Consider the following 10,312-nt stretch of genomic DNA (forward strand, 5'->3'; position numbering starts at 1 on the left):
TAGGGCGTCAGGACAGGAAAGGGGGGTGGAGGGGCAGGGATCCTGGGGGGCGGGGGGGGCACAACCTCCTCGTGGGGTAGGAGGAGGGAACCAGTGATTGATTAATTTTTTGCAGCTCATCTGTGTCATACAGGGCTGTGATATCAGGGGTCGACTTAGATGTTTTAATGGTCCTTCTGTTGGACCTAAGTCGACTTGTTTCTGAAAAAATAGTGTAGATGAGAGCAGTGTCTGATGTTTTACTGTCTGCCGGCTTGCTTCTAGCACGAACGCTCCTGTGAGTGGGGTATCCCAGGAGTAGCTCAACTCCAAAGGGCTTTGGCCAAGGGGACATTAGACAGCACGGGAGGGGTGTGGCGATTGACATCGCCAAAGCCTTTTGCAGACTCAGACTAATTGCAAAGGTGGTGGGGAGGTGGTGACCTCAAGAGAGTGACTTGAAGTCGCCAGCAGACAAGGCGAGGGGCCAGGGAACCTCGGACTCCTGTGGCTTTGTCAGACACGCCGTTCTCGAGGTCTTCTTTGAGGACTGCGAGTAGTATTCGCGTTTCACATATGGGCAAGAGGAACCTCTTTAGAATTTTCTCCTTCTTTAGTGATTTTACTAGAAACAGCCATCCCTGTTGTCAGAAGTGGAGCCTCCTCGAGGTTTGAACCTGTTCAAGTCTCATCCTCTGGTGACAGGTTGAATTTCTAGGCACGCAAACACGAGTAGGAGGCCGAATTTTATTCGCACTGGGATTTGTCCCTTAGATCACTGGATTGGGTTTGTCCTTTTTGTTTCACTTTTCCTCATCCATCCCCATTCCTTCTCTTTTCTTGCTTTCTTTGTTTTCTCCTGTTCCTTCCCAACACAGGGAGACGGAGCAGATGTGCTCTGTGTGTGTCGCGGGGGAGTGCTCTGGCTCTCTCTCACTGTGGAGGTCCCTAATGGGTCTGAAGATAGTGCTAGGCAGTTCCAGTTAGTGCCTGCGTCCTCCTTTGGACATTTCTGTGAGAACTCTCACTTCCTGTCCTCAGTCTCTACTTGATTGGCTGGCGGGGGTTATTTACAGGGACGAGACTCAGGTCCTTTTTCTCTTTTAAGACAAGTAAATAAGTCATACCGTTGATATGTTTGACACGTTGCTGTTCTCTGCATTCATGGTCTCTGAGAGTATTAATGCTTCTCTCTGAACATTCCAGTTCTCCTAAAACACCTTGACTGCATATTGCTGTGCACTGTTGTTTGTTGCGGCTCATCTGAAGAACATTATTCAGGTCCATTCAATGATATGAAATTCAAATTCCAATGTTAGTTTGAAAATCAGGCTCTTGGGTCCTTATTCCCACTTTCCTAGCACTATGTGCTGTGTGTGCTATAGCGATGGTCACAAACACCGCCCTTACCGGAAAACCCACTGACTGCCTATACTTACCTACCTGCTCAGCTCCTACCAGACACACCACATGATCCATTGTCTACAGCAGCTCTAAGCTACAAACCGTATTTGCTCCATCCCTCAGACAGAGAAACACCTTCAAGATCTCGATCAGCATTCTTATAATACAATACCCACCTTGAAGTGAAACAGATTGACAGAGCCAGCAAAGAGTATACCCAGAAGCACCTACCCACAAGAACACCCAACAAGAAAAAACAAACGCCACTAGCATACCTACAGCCCATACAAACCTTCCAGGCATCATCCAAAGACTCTGCAACCTCATCCTGAAACGTTGATCCCTCACTCTCACAGATCTGTTGGGAGACAGGCCAGTCCTCGCTTATAGACAGCCTCCCAACCTGAAGCAAACTACCAGCGCCGCCCCATACAAACATAACACTAACCCAGGAACCTATCCTTGAACAAGCCGATTGCAGCTCTGTCCACATATTGATTCAAGCTGACACCATCATAGGACCTTAATCACTCAGCACGCCATCGGGTTCGTTCACTGCACATTTAACCAGTGTATATGCCATCATGTGCCAGCAATGTCCCCCTCTGCCGATGTACATTGCCAAACCAGCAGTCTCTTCGCAAAAGAAAATGACGTAAATTGAATCAGAATCATAACATTTCAAAACCATGGGAGAACACTATCAACCTCTCTCATACTCAGTAAGTTCTGAAGTGCAGTTGTTGCAACAAAAACTGTAAACAAACAGATCCAAGAGCGACTGCTGAACGTCGACTTAATATTGCAATTAGGACCATCTAACTCAAGGTCTTAACAAGACTGGAATGGCTGGGTCTTACACTAATTGATCTATTTCCCCTTATGTTAAGTTCTTCCTCCATCGTGTCTTGATCATCTTAATTTCCTCAAAAGTTTTTTCTCATGCTGATGATAGCTAATTCAATTGATTAGACTCTTCCTGTTGGTATGCATACCTTCCACCCTTTCAAGTCTCTGATATGTATAAATATCTCCTGTCTGTGTGTTCCATTCTGTGCATCCGTAGAAGTGAGTGTAGTCACGCAAGCTCATGTGAATTTGTTAGTTTCTAACGTGCCCCAAGTCTCCTGTTCTTTTTGTGGGATACAGATAACACGTGCTCTCATGACCATCCCAACTCTGCCATTAGACTGGCTGTGTGACCTAAGACAAGCAATTCTCTGTTTTCAGCCTAGCTTCTCCCTTCTTCAGTAGGGATTCTAATGATCGCTCTCTACCTAACAGTGATGGAGGATGGGGATCCTTGTGTCACTAGGAGTAGTGCATTATATTGAGCTGTCCTATCACTTTTACTCAGAGCGATTATAACATAATAGAATTGCCTAAAATAGGCTATATTTATTTGTATTTTTTTATTTGATTGTTAACAGCCAGCAACTGCTTGCTCAGACTGAGATTCCTATCTAATTTGGCGCTCTGTCTCCTTTTTGTGTGCGACGAGACTATTTAACCACTGGTGACAACAGGAGGCTTTTGTTTTGCAACCAAATATTCATCCCCTTGTCATAAATTCAAAGAAACACCTGGTTTCGTCTGCTGGCTTTCTGAACCACGAAACCGCGTTTCCCTGAAATTCCCCCTCTCTATTGAATTCTGGGCTCTATCCCTGCCTTTGGAGCAGGTTTGTGTGTTGCAGCGGAGTCAGAATCGTTGGCTTCTCTTTATGGCTCTCTTGCCAACTGCCGCCCCATCCAATCTCTCCTCTCATTCCTGATGGATCTCTGGGACCCCTGCCCCCATTCAATCCCCCTGTTCCCTGCCCTCTGACCACCCTGACCTCATCCACCCACCCCTGAACTCCCCTGCCCTCTTCCAACACCTGTTCCCTGCCCCCTTACTGCACTGGAGGCTGGGCTGGGGATGCTGGGCTGGGCCAGAGCCGCTCGGCTGGGGGTGCCCGGCCAGACTTGGGGCCGGACCGGAGCCACTCTACCCAGCCAGCTGGAGTCAGGGCCGGGGCCAGAGCTGGGCCAGGACCAGGCTGCGCCACCAGGACCGGAGCCATGCCATGACACTGGGACCGGAGCTGGAGCCAGGGTCGAGGCATGCTGCCCTGCTGGGGTGCCTGGCTGGGGCTGGGGCTGGGGCCAGAGGTGGGCCAAGCCACTGGGCCGCAGGGAGCACTTTTGCGTGGCAAGCCTGGAAGGGATGGGGGAGAAGGGGAGTTGCGGCGCTCTCAGGGGATGGTGGCGGCGGAGCGGGGGTGAGCTGGGGCAGGGAGCAGTTCCCACCCCCCCTGGGTTACTACCCGCACCCTCGGGCCCCAGCTCACCTCTGCTCCGCTTCCTCCAAGTGTCGCTACTCGCTTTCCCTGCCCTCCCAGCCCTTTCACGCAGCAAGCCTGGGAGAGAGGTGAAAGGAGGGAAGCGCGGCTCACATGGGGCAGGAGGCGGGCCGGGGATTTGGGGAAGCGGCGGAGTTGGGGAGGAGGCATGAGCAAATTTGCCGCCTTACGCCTAGGCCTTGTTGGCCTAGGTGATAATACGCCGCTGCCTATGGGACTGTGTCAAAAGCTTTAGTAACACCAAGATAGATCCCATCTACTGTTTACCCACCTCCACTAGGCCCGGAACCAGTGATGAGCTGCCAAAAAATTAACAACCGGTTCCCTCCTCTTCACCCCACTGTCTCACCTGCAGGAATTCACTCGCTGGCTGCTGGCCCTGCCCCTCCAGCTCAGTGATCACTTGTTGTGATGAGATATTGGCTTGGAAAAGTCGGTGGCAGTTTCATCCCGTTTCTTCACAGTCTTCCTGTCCAGTTCCCCCAGTTGAGACAGCAGGAATTGCTCTTGGTCCTGGATACCCTAGCCCAGAGAGTCAAAATGAGAAACAATTTCCTGCCTCTAAGCTTCTGTCTTTCCCTGTAATGGCATGTCACGGACATGTGGGGAATCATGGGCCATTTTGTCATCCTCCTCATCCCCTAGTGCTTACATAGCACTTTTCATCAGTAGATCTCAAGCATTTTACAGTTAAGGTAAGTGACGTTATCCCCATTTTACAGATGGGAAACTGAGGCACGGAGCCATGATGACCCAGATCTACAATGGGACTTAGATGACTTAAGCTCAGGTTCAGACACTGAACTCCAAGAATTAGGTGCCACTGAAATCCAGAAGTACTGTGTCTGGCTGCCCCTAACTCTGCAGACAGCTAAACTCACTCAACATTTCTATGGTAAAATTTCCCAAGGTTCCTAAATTTCTGTTTCTGGGCCTGGCACTGCTGCCTCACACTAGGTGCCCAGACACCTTCCTCACATCTAAACTCCAAAGGGATCCTCAAACCAGAAGGTTGGCAGTGGAAAGCCTGTCCTGCCTGTGGGGCCCAGTCCTGTAGGAGTGCTCTGAGCACCTCTTTTGGATCAGGACTCAGACAAAATCCAGAGGAGGTGCCGGCAGAGGCTCCTTTATAACTTAGAGCCCAGTGGTTAGGGCACTCGCCTGGCTATGTCCACGCTACACAGCATTTAGTGACATGTCGCCACAGCCATGACACTAAAAGTTGCACAGCGTAGCTGCTGTTTGTTGGGTCTCCTGCCAAAAAAAATACTTCTTCCCCCAACAAGTAGCATACACTTTGTCGACAGGAGAGCCCTCCTGCCGACAATGCGCTGTTCACACTGGCACTTGCTGTGGCAAATCTTCTGTCTTTCGGGGGAGAGAGAGTTAACATCTCTGAAAGACAAACATTTTGTCTTTCAATTACCAGTGTAGACAAAGCCTTAGGTTCCACTCCCTGCTGTGCCTGATGAGGAGGAAGGGTTTGAACAGACGTCTCCCACCAGTTAGGTGAGGGCCCTAACTACGGGGGTCTGGGATACTGTAATGTGGGGCTCCCTCAATCTCTTCTGATCATGCTGCTCCATGTTGACTAAATAATTAAATAGTCCCTGGGTCAAAGGGAGAAAGTGACAATGACTCTATTACCAGGGAGTCAGGGCACTGGGAGGTAGCAGATGCAGGTGCAGGACCCTGCTCCAATAGCTATTTAGTTATAGTCCCTTGTCTGCAGGAGGGAGCGTTTCATTGCAACCCTCTGACTCAGGACCGGCGCCAGGGTTTCTTGCGCCCTAGGTGCACGGCCATTTCGCCACCCCCCGCGCTGATCCCGCGGCTCCGGTGGAGCTGCCGCAGGCATTTCTGCAGAAGGTCCATTGGTCCATGGCTCTGGTGGAGCTGCCGCAGGCATGCCTGTGGTAGGTCAACCGGAGCCGCCTGCCGCCCCCCTGGCAAAATGCCGCTCCCTCAATAATCCTGGCGCCCTAGGCGATTGCCTAGGCTGCCTAAATGGTAGCGCCGGCTCCACTCTGACTTAACACTGGACATTTCCTGGGGTTGTGATGTAGGCTCAGTGGAGAGATTCCCCTATAGATGCTGTTTCTGGAGTACTCCAGGTCACCAGCCTGTCAGTGGCTAGAACTATCACTGGGGTAGGTCACCTGTGGGAGGGCAGGGAGCAGCACACGCTCTCCTGCTGGAACGATCTCAGAAAGACTCAAGGGGAAATTGTCAACGTGACTGATAATTGCACCGTGATGGCAGAGCTTGTCAGAAAACAGAAATATTCCTGATGTGTAAAATTTGGACCTTTCACAATTACTCCCCTTTCTGAATTAGACTGAAATGTCAAGATACTGAAAATGTTCCTGGAACTAAATATTCTGAAATGTTTTCCTGCAGAAGTGTGGAAAGAGAAAATGTGGGTATTTTAGACTGATATGGAAATTATTCAACTGTTTGCAATTACACTTTGATTCTCCTGATCAGAACCTAGAGGAATGACATAAAAACAAACATTTCCAGGGAAATCCTGAGTTTCCACACATTCCGGGGAGAGACACGTTTGTGTGAAAAATGTCAGCTGGCTCTAATTATGGAGCACTTTAGCTGTGGTAGAATAGAGCTGTGTAATAGGGATTGTTCAAATTGTTCATGGTTTTTAAGAAAATGATTTGGATTGTTCAGTAAGGAAATATAATTTCCCGCATTCTCCTTTCTCCTGTTTAGTTTCCATTAAGCCAGAACAGAAATTGCTTTGCACAGAGGAAACCATAAATAGCCTCTCACAGTGAGGAGCATGTTACTCACTGTTACGCTCCTGTTACTCACAGAGATCTGTGCATTGATAACATCCCTGTAGATATTTATTGGTGAGTAACAATGGCACCTACCAGCAGTTCCTGGATTATCCTTCTCCCCACTCTATTAAACACCATTTTCTCATCTCCCTCTTTCTTCAAACTCCCCAAACAGCTCCAAATTTGATCCTAAAATAAGAAAAGTTGCTTTTGTTTTTTCTGTATTTTGGGGGGTTTACATCAGGAACAAAATTTATCAAGAGACAATGGGCACTGGACAGTCACAGGAACAGCCCTGCAATCCACAAAGCTGAGTTAGGTCCCTAGACTCCCTATACAATACCCCTCTGGTTGGCATCTCCCATTGGTTAGTTTAGGCCACTTCCCACCTAGTATGCTGGCTTTTGTGGAACCCGTTCTAAGACACATCTCCCCATAAATCAGGCTTTGTGGCTCACAGAGTCATTCCAGTGATTTTCTAGGAAGCTAAAATTTAAATGCAGTGATCTTCAGCATTGCAATCTTACTCCTGGGGGAACTCTGGACTACTGTGCACATGCAGAATTCTTGTGCGGCTGCAGAATTCTTTTCCTCCACAGCAAATGCTTTCTGCCTGACAAGGGCTGCAGTTCCTCCTTTCACCCACCAGAGGCAGCTGTGGTGCCAGAACAGCCAGCAGCATGAATGCAGCCAGCAGCTGGCTCTTCTGGCACCACAGGTGCCTCTGTTGGGCAAAAGGTGGAACTGCACCAGTTTGTGGGCAGAATGTATTTCGGGCGGGGGGAATTATGTACAGTGGCTCAAAATTCTGCCAGGAGTAGGAATTCATCACGGTTAATTTGCTAAGGATTGGCTGATAGTGTGATATTTGGGTCAGATCTGAGCTATCTATTGACCTGAGGGTAGGTGGCTGATCCTATGGGATTATGGTGAGTTGGGTTTTCAGTAACCCCTCACTACATTAGATCTGTTTGTCTAGATGGGAGCCAAGGGCTGACATGCCTGAAGGGGACTGTTTGGCTTCTGGTTAACCAGTCTGGTACTGCAGAAGCTCTTTTGTTACTGGCTTGGTGAATTAACCATTAGCTTTGAGGAGATTCTGCCCCAATATGGCATTCTCAGGATGGCCCATCCCAGGCACATGGTCACATGTGATGTAGTTGGCTACGGGATACACATTACCACAAGTCAATTGGGTTTTGGTTCAGAACTCCACACTATTCAAAGTTTAAATTTTGATATTGAGAGTTTTAAGGGTTAAATGTTAGTTACAATGAGCGAGCCATGAACATACGAGGGTCTTGACAGAAAAGCCCTTGGAGGTTTGTGCTCACAAAGGGACTATCCTGTAGGAAGCAAACCTCAGATTAAGAACTGATAAATTTGTTTATGGACAGTGACCAGAAAGCAGGGTATCCGCCTTCCCCTGCCCCAGATGCAGCTACAGCAGAAGCAATCAGAATGCAAACGCTGGCAGACAAGCAGTGTCTTGATCGTGAAGAAAGAATGGCTGCTGGGGGACTCACCCAGGGGACCTAAAGGAAGGCAGGGCTGGGGAAAAGCCTTAGGAGCTAGGAAGCCCTAGGCCAGCAACTCCCCAGGATGCAGGGCCTAATTCTAGGCCTCCAAGGTACTGGGCTTGCAGAGGGGCAGCTGGAGGGTGGGTAAAGGCAGCCAGGCCAAAACTCCTTTGCCTATGATGAGTGGCTGATACTGCAGTCTGCCCCAGGGCATGGGGGCTAAACAATGACTGGGCAGTAGCCAATACTGAGGCGAAGTGGGGATAGTGGGGTGGGGGTTCCCCTGGGATGGGGGGAAGACCCGGTTAAAGGGGCACTGAGGTCCAGGGAGGGGCCCGGGGCCAGCAGAGGACAGGTGGATCACCAGCCTGCAGAGGGCGCTCCGTAGCTGAAATTGAGCTAATTCCCCAAAGCAACCAGCAGGAGGTGCCGCAGGGGTGAGTCCACACGTTTACAGGCAGTAGATTGGCTTGAGCAGACTCTGCCTGTAGGTGCCAATCATAGGGCATCCTTTCACTGCCACTGGGGTGTAGGATTCTAGCGCACATAGACACACCATGCTAGCATTAATCTACCTATCTTGGATACCAATAGCAGTGAAGCTGCAGCAGCATGAACTTCAGTGAGAGCTAGCCACCCAAATAATTACAGGGTCCCAGGTGGGCTCATACAACCCATACTGAGGTCCATGTTGCCAAGGCTTCATTGTTATCAGTACGTGAGCTAGCTAGATTGAAGCTGTTTATCGACACATTCTGCAGTCACGCACTCCAACTGCAGTGTAGACATGCCCACAGATGAGTGGCATACAGTGCTGCGGGTGAGAGCCTCACTCCGTAACTTCCCTGAGACAAAAAGCACAAACAAAGACTTCCCTCCACCAAGATTTGAAAGTATCTTGTTCCCTTATTGGTCCTCTGGTCAGGTGTCAGCCAGGTTTACTGAGCTTCTTAACCCTTGACAGGTAAAAGAGACATTAACCCTTAACTATCTGTTTATGACAACCTTAAACACCTCAAATAACTTCTTAACCCCCAACTGTTAATGGGCGAAGGAGGTTCTGTGACCTGGAATGGGCAGGGGGTCAGACTAGATGATCATGACAGTCCTTTCTGACCTTAAAGTCTATGAGTCTAATTGTTCTTATCCCATGGCAGGCACAAGAGGTGAGAGAGAGAGAAGGGGGCTGCTTTGCCATTTAGAGATTGATTCTGACCGAGAAGGGGAGCGCTACGCAGCCTGGCCCTGAATGGCACTGACCCTGTTTTCACATCACCCTCCTGGCATCGTTGGTGATCTACCCTCCCCCGAATCTCCATGGGACATCGTCCCCATGACCGAGCTTGGGGAGCGAACAGGTGAGCCTGCACTTTGGTCACTCGGATGTTAATCAGGTCTCCTTATCACAGCTGACAGGGAGTAATTAGACAATCAGGCCGGATGGCCTATGGAGCCAATGATCAGTCCAAGGCTGATAAAGAAGCAGGAAGGAAGTGAAGATGAGGAGAGAGAGAAGGGACCAGGACTAGTTGAGCTCAGTAACACAATAGCCTCGAAGAGGAAGACCTCAAAGTGCTGTTGATGGTGCTGTAGAAATGGTGGAGGGAAGGCTACGGTGAAGGCACAACCACTGGGTTTGGTGCAGTTACCACGGGGAAGAAGGCAGGGGAGGAGCCACGCCCCATGACAGTCCCCTTCTCTGTTACTCCCCTCTTCCCTCCACACACCAATCCCATGGATCTCCCTTTTCCCTTCCTCCTGGGATGCTGGGTCTCCAGCTAGACCCCGCCCTTCACCCTGTTCTTTGGGGTTCTCCACTGGGGGCTGCATCCTCTGTGCTTCCAGCTGGGTGAAGAGGGGTCTCTTCACTCTGTGCCCTCTGCTATTCCTTTCCCTGGGGCTGGTTGCCCAGCCTTGGTGTTCCCTCTGCATCCATCTTAGGGAGCAGGGTTCCCTCCTCTTGCAAGAGCCATTGCATCCTACTCCTACCCCACCCGGACTGCAGACAGTATGCTCCCCTATAGATTGGGACTTGCCGTGTCCTCCAGGACCTCCGACGTGATTCCACCCTGGCTCCGCTGCCAGGTACATTTGACCAGATACTGTACAGGTTCCCTTTCAACAGGACTTTCCAGTCGAAAACTGGACACCTGGCACTCCAGACAAATGTAAATCTAGGGCCCATGGCTCACATTTCCCCTCAAGCAAAGCAGAACCATATAGTAGTTCCTAACTCAGTCTTGGTCCAAGGGGGAAGAAATAGGGGG

General features: G+C 49.9%; 1 protein-coding gene across 3 annotated transcripts in view; it reads left to right on the plus strand.

The window, feature by feature from the left end:
- LOC116827228 (uncharacterized) overlaps positions 1-10,312 on the plus strand; it is a 423,640-nt gene that overhangs the window by 339,191 nt on the left and 74,137 nt on the right. The window lies entirely within an intron of this gene.

This window comes from Chelonoidis abingdonii, chromosome 12, assembly GCF_003597395.2.
Source record: "Chelonoidis abingdonii isolate Lonesome George chromosome 12, CheloAbing_2.0, whole genome shotgun sequence".
In the NCBI taxonomy this organism is placed as follows: domain Eukaryota; kingdom Metazoa; phylum Chordata; order Testudines; family Testudinidae; genus Chelonoidis; species Chelonoidis abingdonii.